Genomic DNA, 15,915 nt, shown 5'->3' on the forward strand with positions numbered 1-15,915 from the left:
GAGGTTCAAGAACGCAATCTCTCCCAACTTCGAGTTTAGGTCGTCTCCCTCTCGATCTTCAAGAGGTAAGAGCCGATCTTAAGCTCATTGCATGTTTTAAGTAAGTTTTAAGTAGATCTATGGGATAGAATGCATGTTTAGGTTATGGTTATGTTTTTGGAGTTTATGGTTATATATGTATGTTCATGAACAATGTGAGCTTCTTGATGTGTTGTAGATGGGGTTTATGATGGTTTGAGGCCCCTAGGAACATGTATGCTTGTGTTGTGTGTTGTAGAATAGGTTTGATGCATGTTGGAAAGGTTTGGAGGCGAAATGTGCAAAGGGAGCCAAATTTCTGCCCTTTGGCAGAAACCAGGTTCGGCAGCCGAAGGACTTTCGGCCGCCGAACATGGCTGGGGAGGTAGCCTTTCGGCTGCCGAAGCTTGCCCCCGAAAGGGAGACTTTCGTCTCTGTCTGGCAGTTTCGGCCGCCGAAAGTGCCGCCGAACACGCATGAGTTTTGTTTCTGTCTGGGAGTTTCAGCCGCCGAAGGTGCCGCCGAACCTTCCTGACTTTCGGCTCTGGAGGGACTTTCGGCCGCCGAACCTGCAACCGAAAGTGCCCCGTCCAGGCCTTCCTTGCATGTTTCTCTCTGGTTGTTTCATGATGTTTTAGGGGGTCTTTGGGGAGTAGTTTATAGTTATGTTCAGGTATGTTTGGTCCCTCATTTGAGTCCACCTGTGTAGGTTCGGACCCGAGGAACCGAGGACCCCAGCAGTGAGTTCAGCTGCTTCGGTGTTGCCAGAGTCTGCCAGAGGTGAGTGGAACTAAACTCAATCCTTTAAATTAAATGTTTTACCATGTTTCACATGCATCATGATTATGCAATAGGATGATTGCATTAGTTTTCACGAATATGCCGCATTGCATCGATTGTTGTTGATGTGGGTGAATATTGGATGATCCAATTAGTGCATGGCAGGAAGACCAGTACCCCATTCTACGGCCTGGCACAATGTAAGGAAAGACCAGGACCCCATTCTACGGCCTGGCACGGTTATGGGACTCGAAGACCAGGAGTCCAGAGGAGGCCCTGGGGCAATGGTAAGTAATGTATGTTATGACAGGAAGACCAGGACCCCATGCTACGGCCTGGCACAATGTTAGCTTGGACTAATTGGTGACAAGTTCACCCAACCCTTATGTGAATTGTCTGTGTTATGATGCATTTCATTGGAGCATAGTGTTAATATGTTTTATAGTTCTGCTCACTAGGCTTTTAGCTCACCCCTCTCCCTTTACCCCCCAGGCTTGCAAGTACAGGATAGAGCAGGAGTCCGGATAGAGTAAAGAAGTCATGGTTATGTAATAGTTAGCAATGGACATGATCAAATTGTATTGTAATGTATTAATCAGTATAGATAATGTTTATGGATGTTAGAGGTGTGCTTGACCATAGATTGTTGTATCCCTTTTTATACATGATCTTAGAGATTTTTATGATGTTTATGTAAACCAACTCAGCATATGTTATGTCACCCATTGGGGGCATTGGTGAGATTCCACTGAGGGATCAATGTTATGTTAATGTATATGCACAGGTTGAGTTTGGTTGATGCATATGGAAAGAAAAGTTTTAATTTTTATGTATGTTGTTGATCATGTATGGGATTTAGCAGGTTCACAGGATGCATGTTAGGCTTGCTACGGGTCCCGGCGGCCTTAAGTCGACCCGGATCCTAGCGCCGGTAGCGGTCCGATTTTCGGTTCGTTACAGAATGGTATCAGAGCCCTAGGTTCATATGGTCGGACCTAGAGTGTCGGGCTCATAGATGTTATAGAAGGTCAAGCACAATAGGAAAGATCATGTCCACTAGGATAGGATGTGGAGTCCTGTCTTGAATAATAATGTGAAATGCCATGATGATATGCATGTGCATTAATGATATGCTTTGATATGTAATGTATGTGATGAGGGTTCATGTGTGCCCACATGAACCATATGATGCTAACGTTTATGTGATGTGTGCTGTTTTTCAGAAAAACAAGATGAGGGGAACTCGTCGATCAACAAGATTGACTGGAGTACCACCTGAGGATGAGGGCACGAGCGCCCGTCCTCCAGCATTGCCTAGGGCAATGTCTAGTAGGTCTAACCGAGACAAAGCAGTAAGAGACCCTAGAAGGTCTTTGGATCTGGGTAGGAGCAGATCAGTTAGAGGAACAGTTCAGGGCGGAATGTCAGAGGAAGTGGGGGACCAGATGGATGTAGAGCAGAGGAGGGATGGCAGTTTGGGAGTTAGCATGTCGGAAGAAGGTATGGGAGAATCCCAAGGAGGCACTCAGGCCTCAGGATTTGTTCAGCCACCTTACTACCCACCCTTCTCACAAAACCCCGGGTATTCGATGGGAGGCACATCGGATTACCCTAGCTTCACTCCTTATCCCACACAGATGCCATACCCACCATACTACCCACCATATTCACAATACCCAATGTATCCACCCCCACCTTACTATCCAAATCCAGCAAACCCTACCTCAGAAAATGTTGCATCACCTCCACCACCTACAGAACCAGCAGCCCCAGTTGCTCAGCCATCTAGACCTAGCTCAGCCAGTGGGAGCAAGGTTAAGATGACTGACTACATGAAATTGGGTGCTCCCCAGTATGAAAAAGGGGATGACCCATTTGTGTATCTTGAAAGGGTTAAAGTGATCACAGAGGAGATTGGGGCTGATGACAGTAGAGCCATTCAGATGGCTGGGTTCACGCTTAAGTGCAAGAAGGCACAAGAGTGGTTCAAGAATTATGTGAACCCGAGAGTGGACAGCATGTCCTGGGAAGAGTTTGCAAATGAGTTTGCAGGTTGGGCTTTTCCCGATAGTTCAAGGGAGCTGAAAATGATAGAGTTTGAACAGTTGAGGCAGACAGATGAAATGAGTGTAGAGGAGTACACTGACAGATTCTTGGAGCTGTTGCCTTTTGCTGGGCAGAGTCTGGATACAGATTCGAAGAGGTCAAGGAGGTATGTCATGAAACTTCATTCCAGGTATTCCTCCTTGATTCAGTCCGTGGACAGGGAGAGCTTCCATGCCATAGTAGATATGGCTAGGAAAATGGAGGCCAGTGCCATCATTCAGGGGATAGTTAAGCAAACAGTGGCACAGCCTTCTGGTTCTAAAACTCCGGGTGGGGGAAGATTAGATCCTTCTACCCTGAGTGCAGCAGCTTCAGGCAGTAAGAGATGGGGTAAGCCCAAGGGTAAGAAGAATAAGTTCTGGAATAAAGTAAAGTCCAGTCTGGGATTTGGGAGTGGCTCAAGCTCTGGTGCGAATAACGCAGTTTGTGCGAAGTGTGGTAAGCCACACAGCGGAGTATGTCGGTTTGGGACGAACGCCTGTTTCAGATGTGGTCAGGAGGGGCATATGGCTCGAGAATGTCCAAGAGCAGTCCCGATGGCTCAGTCCCAGCAGACAGCCTCAGGCAGTGTAGCGCAGCCAGCAGCTCCAGCCATGACTCAGGCCAGTGGCAGAGGCAGAGGAAGAGGGGCAGCCTCTTCTTCAGCGGGTTTCAGAGGTGAAGGTCCATCAGCTCCAGCACGGATCTTCACAATGACACAGCAGGAGGCAGATGCATCTAACACCGTGGTGGCAGGTAACTTAATCATTGGTTGTTCATATGTGTATGCCTTGATGGACCCTGGTGCATCCCATTCCTTTATTGCTCCGAGAGCCGTGGGGAGGTTAGGTCTGATGACTTCTGGGTTAGAGTGTCCTCTCTGGGTCAGTGGACCCAAGTGTGATCCATCAGTGGCAGAGTCAGTCTGCCAGTGTAGTCCTGTGTTTGTTGAGGGAAGATGCCTGTCCGCCGACCTGGTGGTTCTAGATTTGACAGATTTTGACGTCATTCTAGGGATGGACTGGTTATCTACCCATGGTGCTACCTTGGACTGCAGGGACAAGGTAGTCAGGTTCAGAGGTCAGGATGGGTCTGAGGTTGTCTTCAGAGGAGACAGGAGGGGTACACCTAGAGGTCTGATATCAGCTCTTCAGGCTCGTAGGTTGCTCAGGAGGGGATGTCAGGGGTATTTGGCTCATGTGAGAGAGCTTAGTAGTCAGGTCAGAGAGCCCGCCTCAGTGCCAGTGGTTAGAGAGTTCTTAGATGTGTTCCCAGACGAGCTGCCAGGTTTGCCACTTGCTAGGGAGATAGAGTTCGAGATAGAACTAATGCCTGGAACCCGACCGATCTCTATCCCTCCCTACAGGATGGTGCCAGCAGAATTGAAAGAGTTGAAGGAGCAGTTGCAGGAGCTGGTAGACAAGAACTTCATCCGACCGAGTACCTCACCCTAGGGTGCTCCAGTTTTGTTCGTGAGAAAGAAGGATGGATCCCTTAGACTTTGTATCGACTACAGGCAGTTGAACAAAGTTACTACCAAGAACAAGTACCCTTTGCCAAGGATCGACGATCTATTCGACCAGCTAGCAGGAGCGGGTTGTTTCTCCAAAATAGATCTGAGATCTGGGTACCACCAGCTGAGGATCAGAGATGAGGATGTGCCGAAGATGGCTTTCAGGACCAGATATGGGCATTTTGAGTTCCTTGTAATGCCGTTCGGGTTAACCAACGCCCCTGCAGCATTCATGGATCTCATGAACAGAGTGTTTAGCCAGTACCTGGATCACTTCGTTATTGTCTTCATAGATGATATCTTGGTGTATTCCAGGAATGCAGAGGAGCATGCCCATCATCTGAGGTTGGTTCTACAGATCTTGAGGGAACATGGCTTGTATGCCAAGTTCTCCAAGTGTGAGTTCTGGCTTAGGAGCGTTTCGTTCTTGGGGCATGTAGTGTCAGAGAATGGGATAGAGGTGGACCCCAAGAAGACAGAAACTGTGGCTAACTGGCCTAGACCCACTTCAGTGACGAAGATCAGGAGTTTCTTGGGTTTGGCAGGTTACTACAGGAGGTTCGTTCAGGACTTCTCGAAAATAGCAACTCCTCTAACCAGACTAACCAGGAAGAATCAGAAGTTTCTGTGGACCGACCAGTGCGAAGAGAGTTTTGAAGAGCTTAAGAAGAGGTTGAATTCAGCACCAGTTTTAGCTCTGCCATCTAGTGATGAGGACTTTACAGTCTTTTGTGATGCGTCCCGTGTGGGACTGGGTTGTGTACTGATGCAAAATGAGAGGGTGATTGCTTATGCTTCGAGGCAGCTAAAGAAGCATGAGTCGAATTACCCCACACATGACCTTGAGATGGCAGCAGTAATCTTTGCACTCAAGATGTGGAGGCACTATCTCTATGGGGTAACATGTGAGATCTTTACAGATCATAAGAGCCTGCAGTACATCCTGAGTCAAAGAGATTTGAACTTGAGACAGAGGAGATGGGTGGAGCTGCTGAGTGACTATGATTGCAAGATTCAGTATCATCCGGGTAAGGCGAATGTCGTGGCAGACGCCCTAAGCCGGAAGTCACTAGGCAGTCTATCCCACATCACGGCAGAGAGGAGACCAGTGGTGAAGGAGTTTTACAAGCTCATTAAGGAAGGTCTACAGTTGGAGTTGTCTGGTACAGGTGCCTTGGTTGCTCAGATGAAAGTGACACCCGTGTTTCTAGAGCAGGTGGCTCAGAAACAGCATGAGGACCCAGAGTTAGTGAAGATTGCCAGGACTGTTCAGTCAGGCAAGGACAGTGAGTTCAGATTCGACAATAAGGGGATCCTCCGCTATGGGAGTCGTTTGTGTGTACCAGATGACATAGGACTAAAAGGAGACATTATGAGAGAGGCTCATAATGCAAGATACAACATTCACCCCGGGGCCACCAAGATGTATCAGGATCTAAAAAGGGTTTATTGGTGGCCAGCTATGAAGAGAGAAGTGGCACAGTTTGTGTCAGCCTGCAAAGTGTGTCAGATGGTGAAGCTGGAACATCAGAAGCCGGCTGGAATACTTAACCCGCTACCTATTCCAGAGTGGAAATGGGAGAATATAGCTATGGACTTCGTAGTGGGGTTACCGGCGACGTCCAACAGATTGGACTCCATATGGGTGATTGTGGACAGACTCACCAAATCTGCTCACTTCATCCCTGTCAGGAGTGGCTATTCTGTGGACAAACTGGCGCAGGTGTATATTGAAGAGATAGTCAGACTGCATGGGGTTCTTGTTTCTATAGTGTCAGATAGAGGACCCCAGTTCACCTCCAGGTTTTGGCGGAGTCTGCAGGATGCCATGGGTACCAGGTTGGATTTCAGTACTGCCTTCCATCCACAAACAGACGGACAGTCAGAGAGGACCATCCAGACCATAGAAGATATGCTAAGGATGTGTGTGCTGGACTTTGGCGGTTCTTGGAGGCAGCATCTACCTTTGGTGGAGTTTGCCTACAATAACAACCATCATGCTAGCATCGGGATGGCTCCATATGAAGCTTTATATGGGAGGAAGTGCAGGTCACCTGTTTGCTGGGAGGAAGTTGGAGAAAAGGCCTTGGCAGGGCCTGAGCTAGTAGAGATCACCAGCAGGATGGTACCCATAATTAGAGAGAGGATCAAGACTGCTGCAAGCAGACAGAAGAGTTATGCAGACATCCGCAGAAGACTAGTAGAGTTTCAGGAGGGGGATCTGGTATTGCTCAAGGTGTCTTCAATGAAAGGAGTGGTTCGTTTCGGGAAGAAGGGTAAGCTGGCTCCGCGGTACATCGGACCCTTTGAAGTCCTGCAAAGGATTGGGAATGTATCGTACAAGCTGGATTTACCTGCTTCAATGGAGAGAATCCATCTGGTTTTCCATGTTTCTATGTTGAGAAAGTTCGTGTCAGATCCGAGCAAGGTTCTTAGTGAGCCTGATGTGGAGATCCAAGAGGATCTCACCTATGTTGAACAGCCGGTACGGATTCTGGACACTCAAATCAGGAAGCTAATAAACAAGGAAATCCCGATGGTGAAGGTCCTTTGGAACCACCACAATCTGGAAGAGTGCACTTGGGAGACACGGGAGTCCATGCTCCGGCAATATCCTCATCTCTTTTGAGGTTAGTCCCTATGTGTTTTATGTGTATGTTGTGATGATGCTATGCATGTGCTAGTTGAGGAACATTCGGGGACGAATGTTCTTAAGGGGGGGAGAATGTAATACCTGGCTAGACTCCGGTATCGGAATTCCTACCGTCCGGTGAAATCTCGGATGTCGGAAGTCTCTAGTAGGGTAAAATCATGTTTTTATAAAATGTTTTAATGTGTTTTATGTTTTAAGCATGAAAGAAAATGAGTTTTTGCATGAAAATAGCATTGGAGGAAAACTCAGGTTCGGCCGCCGAACCTCAAGTTCGGCCGTCGAACATGCATGCGTTGCGGGTGTGCTTTAGGCCCCCGAAAGCATAAGTGAGGGAAGTCCAGGTTCGGCCGCCGAACCCCAAGTTCGGCTGCCGAACATGGCATGCATGCGGAGGCACATTCGGCCCTCGAACGTGGTCTGGCCAGCCACTATAAAAGGGTCCCTTAGCCGAAAACGGGCGAGCTTTTTTCCCTATTTTCGGCCAAGGTGAGTTTCCGCCGTCCCTCACCCATCTTTGACGTGTTTCCTCTAAATCTTTCAAGATTTTCACTTGTTTTCACCTTGTTTTGAAGATTTGAGTTTTTGAGCAAAGTTTTGGAGCTTGGAGGTTCAAGAACCCAATCTCTCCCAACTTCGAGTTTAGGTCGTCTCCCTCTCGATCTTCAAGAGGTAAGAGCCGATCTTAAGCTCATTGCATGTTTTATGTAAGTTTTAAGTAGATCTATGGGATAGAATGCATGTTTAGGTTATGGTTATGTTTTTGGAGTTTATGGGTATATATGTATGTTCATGAACAATGTGAGCTTCTTGATGTGTTGTAGATGGGGTTTATGATGGTTTGAGGCCCCTAGGAACATGTATGCTTGTGTTGTGTGTTGTAGAATAGGTTTGATGCATGTTGGAAAGGTTTGGAGGCGAAATGTGCAAAGGGAGCCAAGTTTCTGCCCTTTGGCAGAAACCAGGTTCGGCAGCCGAATGACTTTCGGCCGCCAAACATGGCTGGGGAGGTAGCCTTTCGGCTGCCGAAGCTTGCCCCCGAAAGAGAGACTTTCGTCTCTGTCTGGCAGTTTCGGCCGCCGAAAGTGCCGCCGAACATGCATGAGTTTCGTCTCTGTCTGGGAGTTTTGGCCGCCGAAGGTGCCGCCGAACCTGCCTGACTTTCGGCTCTGGAGGGACTTTCGACCGCCGAACCTGCCGCCGAAAGTGCCCTGTCCAGGCCTTCCTTGCATGTTTCTCTCTGGTTGTTTCATGATGTTTTAGGGGGTCTTTGGGGAGTAGTTTATAGTTATGTTCAGGTATGTTTGGTCCCTCATTTGAGTCCACCTGTGTAGGTTCGGATCCGAGGAACCGAGGACCCCAGCAGTGAGTTCAGCTGCTTCGGTGCAGCCAGAGTCTGCCAGAGGTGAGTGGAACTAAACTCAATCCTTTAAATTAAATGTTTTACCATGTTTCATGCATCATGATTATGCAATAGGATGATTGCATTAGTTTTCACGAATATGCCGTATTGCATCGATTATTGTTGATGTGGGTGAATATTGGATGATCCAATTAGTCCATGGCAGGAAGACCAGGACCCCATTCTACGGCCTGGCACGGTTATGGGACTCGAAGACCAGGAGCCCAGAGGAGGCCCTGGGGCAATGGTAAGTAATGTATGTTATGACAGGAAGACCAGGACCCCATGCTACGGCCTGGCACAATGTTAGCTTGGACTAATTGGTGACAAGTTCACCCAACCCTTATGTGAATTGTCTGTGTTATGATGCATTTCATTGGAGCATAGTGTTAATATGTTTTATAGTTCTGCTCACTGGGCTTTTAGCTCACCCCTCTCCCTTTACCCCCCAGGCTTGCAGGTACAGGATAGAGCAGGAGTCCGGATAGAGTAAAGAAGTCATGGTTATGTAATAGTTAGCAATGGACATGATCAAATTGTATTGTAATGTATTAATCAGTATAGATGATGTTTATGGATGTTAGAGGTGTGCTTGACCATAGATTGTTGTATCCCTTTTTATACATGATCTTAGAGATTTTTATGATGTTTATGTAAACCAACTCAGCATATGTTATGTCACCCATTGGGGGCATTGATGAGATTCCACTGAGGGATCAATGTTATGTTAATGTATATGCACAGGTTGAGTTTGGTTGATGCATATGGAAAGAAAAGTTTTAATTTTTATGTATGTTGTTGATCATGTATGGGATTTAGCAGGTTCACAGGATGCATGTTAGGCTTGCTATGGGTCCTGGCGGCCTTAAGTCGACCCGGATCCTAGCACCGGTAGCGTTCCGATTTTCGGGTCATTACATCTACCCTCAACTGTCACAGAACTGAACCGGCAGACTGACTCTGCCACAGATGGATCACACTCGGTTCCACTGACCAAAGAGAACACTCTAGCCCAGAAGCTATTAACTCAACCTCTCGATGGCTCCTAGAGCAACTAAAGAAAGAGAAACACTAGGGTTCACAAAAACATACGCATCAGAACATTCAAAAGTGAGCGTACCTGGCACCACCATGTTCGATGTGTCTGCCTCTTGCTGAGCTTGGGTGAAGATCCGAGCTGAAGTTGACGGACCTTCTTCACGGAAACCTGAGGAATGAGGGGCTGACCCTCTTCCTCTGCCTCGACCACTAACCTGAAACACGGCTGGAGCTACTGGCTGAGCTGCTCTACCTGAAGCTGCTTGCTGGGATGGAGCCAACCTGGGCGCAGTGGGACACTCACGTGCTATGTGCCCCTCCTGTCCGCACCTGTAACATAGATTAGTCCCATAACGGCAGACTCCCTTGTGCGGCCTTCCGCACCTCAAGCATCTTGAACTGCCTGAGCCAGAGCTCGAACCACCACCTAATCCCAGACTAGACTTCAACCGCCTCCACAACTTCTTCTTCTTCCCCTTCAGGGTTCTGCCCCACTTCTTGCTTTTCGTGGAGGCTGTACTCAGAGTGGAGGGATCAATCCCTCCTGAACCTGAGATTCTGGAATCCTGAGTCTGAGCATCCTCCTGAGAATCTCCCATACCTTCTTCTGGCACTCTGATTCCCACACTGATATCTCTTCTCTGAACATCCAACTCCACTTCCCTCATACTAGCTGACATCCTTCTTGGAGCCATTCCTTCTCTGCTTACATCAAAAGAACTTCCAGGGTCCCTTGATGTTCCCCATCTGCTGACTCCCCACGACTGCGCTCTTGGTAGAGCAGGGGGAAAGGTGTCCATACCTTCCCTCTCAGATGGAACTCCAATTGATTCCACAGATCGACGAGCACCTCGTATTCAGGCTCCTCTGAAGAACAACACACAAGCATACAATCAATCATTAGCATCATACGGTTCATATGGAAACACATGAACCTACAACCTACATAGCATACATACATACATAGCATAACATCATGGCATATCACATCATCATTCATACAAGACAGGACTCCACATCCTATCCTAGTGGACATGATTCTCTTATTGTGCTTGCCCTCCTATGACCTCTAAACCAACCTCTTTTCGATGTGGGATATCTCTAATCCTTGAGCATCTTTGCTCAACACACCGTACTTGTAACAGCCCGGAAACCGGTACCCTCTTTGTAACGGTCCGAACCGCTCGGCACTAGGATCCAGATCGGCTTAAGGCCGCCTAGACCCGTAGTAAGCCTCATCTGAACTCTGTGTACCTGTTAAAATCCCATACATGATCCGACTGGACTACTAACTGTTAGAACGTTACTTCAAAACTACCAGACTTAACCTTTAAAACACTCTCTGTAGGTCCAACCATATGAACCAAAATGCTCAGATATACTAATCTGAACTAGCCTTCAGGCTATCTATAATACACCAGTGATGCTCTACCAAGTAACCTCCATGCACTATGCGCTCTGCAGCATAGAACCCACTCTATAAAGGTCAGCATATCATAAGTTAACTTGGCTACCACAGGGTCACAGGAATCAAACCCGGTCTTCCCTAATGGCCTCTCTATGGATCACAGGAATCAAACCTGGTCTTTCCTATTGCACTGGTCTTGGGTCAAAGGAATTAAACCCTGTCTTCCCTCACAGTTATAATTCACTGGGTTTTCAAAGCACAACATATATTAAGTCTGGTCTGACTCATCAAGAAACTGTAAAACAGGATACATGCATACACTAGGGATTAACATACACTAGACAATAGGCAAAAGCACATTCTAAACCATATCATACTGCCTTCTAGCTATTACATGCCTTTACATATATCTCTTTGATTTACATCATGTCCATACTAGGCTATTACACATGCAGTCTTCTAGTCACCACTCTGCTGTTGCTGACTTTCCCTGCTATACAGAACCTGCAAACCTGGGATTAAGGGAAAGAGATGAGCTTCTAAAGCCCAGTGAGTAGAAACACTGAAAATAGTTCATTCATACGCACTATATATGAAAATGCATCACAACACAAACATCTCAATATATCTTGGAGTAGACATGACCCCAAAACTCCCTCGACGGGCTATTGAAGTCGCCTTGGTCCAATCCCCACTAAGGTAGACATGACCCCAAAAATACCCTCTGTCAACACTGGCCCCCCCAAAGGAGCTACACAGGGCATTCCAACATGTACTTGCCCAACTGACCTGACACAATGACAGGAGCCGAAGCTTAGGCTATTGGAGTCGCCTGGGTCCACCTAATCTCTGATCATAGAATATGCAATGCTTCACATTCGTGATTCTAATGCAATCACCCTAATATATATCATAGCAAACATGATGCATGAACTATGCTAAAGCATTATGTGTCTTTAATAAAAGATTAAGTTTAGTTCTACTCACCTCTGCTCCTCAAGCAGAAACCTGACTGACTCTGCAACTGCTAATCCTGACAACCTCCCTGAACTGTCGGGTCCAAACCTACACAAAAGGACTCGATTGAGGTATCAAGCATACGCTTACCAACTCTTAAACAAACCCCTATAATCCCCTCTAAAAGCTCATAAACCAATCACATAAAGCATGCATAGGAAAAGCTAGGCAGGACACCTTCGGCGGCACCTTCGGCGGCCGAATGTGCTGGACAGATCCGAAAGTCCATTCTTTCGGAGGCAGCCTTAGGCAGCCGAAACTGCCCTCACAAGGGGTTCGGCGGCCGAATCCTCCCTTCGGCGGCCGAACCTGAGTTCATCCAGAACTCAGCTTCATGCACAACCATCTCCTGCCAAGCACCAACTCTACACAATCATGCATACACAACTCCTCAACTTGCATATACTCTGGTATATGCTCAAAGGGGTCCAAAACTACCTATTAACCCCAACAAAACAGCAACTATAACACATAATCATGCTTACACCATTAAAACATCAAAAACTCAACTTTAAAACCTAAACATGCAACTCTACCCTTAACCACTTTAAAAGCTGTTAAAACTCATTAAAACAAACTAAAAGCTTCCCTTACCTCTTGAAAACAGAAGCTAAACAATCAGAACTCACAGCTATACACCAACACCTCTTTTCCTTCACCAAACCCTTAAAGCTCTCTTCTTTTCTCTCAAAACATTCAAAACACTTAACCACCCTTAAACCTGTGCATGGGTGAGTAAAAGCTTATAGATGAGTCATGGGAGACGTGGCATAACCTTTGGGAAGATTTGGAGGTAACATCTGTCCCAAAACAATGACTAAGGCATTGGCTGGCCAACTCAGCTTCGGCTGCCGAATCGCATGCAAAACCATACAACATTCGGGGGCCGAACTTAACCTTCGGAGGCCGAACATTGAGCACTTTCGGCGGCCGAACTTAACATTCGGGGGCCGAACATGACAGAAACTCCTTAAGCCACTTCTCCTCAAAACTTAACTCTTTTCTAAATCAAACCGTTTAAACACTTAAAAACCTTTTAGAAAACCTTCACTCTTACCCTTCTAGAACCTCAGACATTCCGGAATTCCACCGGATGGTAAGAATTCTGATGCCTGAACTAGCCGGGTATTACATTCTTCCCCCCTTATAAAACATTCGTCCTCGAATGTTAACACAACAAACAAGAACAAGCAAGATCTAAACTCCACAGCTTTCGCTGCGTTACTCTGATCTTACTCTGATCTAATTCACTTTTCCTTGTTGCTTTTAACTTACTTACTTACTCTTTCTTGAGAAATTAAAGAAACCTGAAACATTATGATCTTCAAGCAACTCTCTTCTTTCACTCTTTTCTGATTTACTTTCCTTTAGCTATTAACTTTTCTCTTACTCTCTATCTCTTTGACTTTTACTCTAACCATGTAACTCTATTACATTCTGTTCCTTTCAATCCTACTAGGATCCACAAAACAAAGATATACATCAAAACTCCCAAAACGAGCATACCTGGCACCACTGGATCTGAGGGTGCTATTCCCTGCTGTATAGCTCTACCAGAAAATGTTCGCTGGGACTGAATCAACTGGGGCGCAAAAGGACACTCACGCATCATATGTCCCTCCTGTCCACACCTATAACATCCTGGCGTGCCAACAAGACAAACTCCCTTATGCGACCTTCCACACCTCAAACATTTTGGTTTGCCTCGAGCAAAACTCGGACCAGCACTACTAGTCCCTAATTCTCTCTTTCTTGACCTTCTAAGGCCCCTAACCTTTTTCTTGCTAGTGTGCCCCCATTTCACTCCTTTCCAGGTAGCTGTACTCCAAGTGGAGGGTTCACTCTCTCCTAGCCTAGAGTCCTTGGTCTGAGTATCCTCTAAAGTCTCGTCATCTAAATTCACCTGTACACCTACATCCCTTCTTTGCACATCCACTTCTAGCTCTCTCCTGTTTTCTGATTCTAGATTCATTCCTTCTCTACTATCATCAAAAGACCCTTCAGACGGATCTGACTCACTCTGAGGACTAAGTCCACTCATCTTAGCTCTGAGGAACAAACACAATAAGAACAAACATTAGCACACATAGAGTTCATATGAAACACATGAACTTACAATATATACATGCATACATACATAACATCATACACATGTTTATATACATGGGCATTTCACATCAGCATGCAACACAAAACTTAACATCTTAGCCTAGTGGACATGATTTACTTATTGTGCTTTGCCTTACTATGACTTGAAAGCAACCTCTTTCCGATGTGGGATCTCTAATCCTTGAACAAAGATGCTCAACACACCGTACTTATGAGGCCCTATGCTCTGATACCATCTGTAACAGCCCGGAAACCGGTACCCTCTTTGTAACGGTCCGAACCGCTCGGCACTAGGATCCAGATCGGCTTAAGGCCGCCTAGACCCGTAGTAAGCCTCATCTGAACTCTGTGTACCTGTTAAAATCCCATACATGATCCGACTGGACTACTAACTGTTAGAACGTTACTTCAAAACTACCAGACTTAACCTTTAAAACACTCTCTGTAGGTCCAACCATATGAACCAAAATGCTCAGATATACTAATCTGAACTAGCCTTCAGGCTATCTATAATACACCAGTGATGCTCTACCAAGTAACCTCCATGCACTATGCGCTCTGCAGCATAGAACCCACTCTATAAAGGTCAGCATATCATAAGTTAACTTGGCTACCACAGGGTCACAGGAATCAAACCCGGTCTTCCCTAATGGCCTCTCTATGGATCACAGGAATCAAACCTGGTCTTTCCTATTGCACTGGTCTTGGGTCAAAGGAATTAAACCCTGTCTTCCCTCACAGTTATAATTCACTGGGTTTTCAAAGCACAACATATATTAAGTCTGGTCTGACTCATCAAGAAACTGTAAAACAGGATACATGCATACACTAGGGATTAACATACACTAGACAATAGGCAAAAGCACATTCTAAACCATATCATACTGCCTTCTAGCTATTACATGCCTTTACATATATCTCTTTGATTTACATCATGTCCATACTAGGCTATTACACATGCAGTCTTCTAGTCACCACTCTGCTGTTGCTGACTTTCCCTGCTATACAGAACCTGCAAACCTGGGATTAAGGGAAAGAGATGAGCTTCTAAAGCCCAGTGAGTAGAAACACTGAAAATAGTTCATTCATACGCACTATATATGAAAATGCATCACAACACAAACATCTCAATATATCTTGGAGTAGACATGACCCCAAAACTCCCTCGACGGGCTATTGAAGTCGCCTTGGTCCAATCCCCACTAAGGTAGACATGACCCCAAAAATACCCTCTGTCAACACTGGCCCCCCAAAGGAGCTACACAGGGCATTCCAACATGTACTTGCCCAACTGACCTGACACAATGACAGGAGCCGAAGCTTAGGCTATTGGAGTCGCCTGGGTCCACCTAATCTCTGATCATAGAATATGCAATGCTTCACATTCGTGATTCTAATGCAATCACCCTAATATATATCATAGCAAACATGATGCATGAACTATGCTAAAGCATTATGTGTCTTTAATAAAAGATTAAGTTTAGTTCTACTCACCTCTGCTCCTCAAGCAGAAACCTGACTGACTCTGCAACTGCTAATCCTGACAACCTCCCTGAACTGTCGGGTCCAAACCTACACAAAAGGACTCGATTGAGGTATCAAGCATACGCTTACCAACTCTTAAACAAACCCCTATAATCCCCTCTAAAAGCTCATAAACCAATCACATAAAGCATGCATAGGAAAAGCTAGGCAGGACACCTTCGGCGGCACCTTCTGCGGCCGAATGTGCTGGACAGATCCGAAAGTCCATTCTTTCGGAGGCAGCCTTAGGCAGCCGAAACTGCCCTCACAAGGGGTTCGGCGGCCGAATCCTCCCTTCGGCGGCCGAACCTGAGTTCATCCAGAACTCAGCTTCATGCACAACCATCTCCTGCCAAGCACCAACTCTACAC

This window comes from Manihot esculenta, chromosome 5 (assembly GCF_001659605.2).
Source record: "Manihot esculenta cultivar AM560-2 chromosome 5, M.esculenta_v8, whole genome shotgun sequence".
NCBI lineage: Eukaryota > Viridiplantae > Streptophyta > Magnoliopsida > Malpighiales > Euphorbiaceae > Manihot > Manihot esculenta.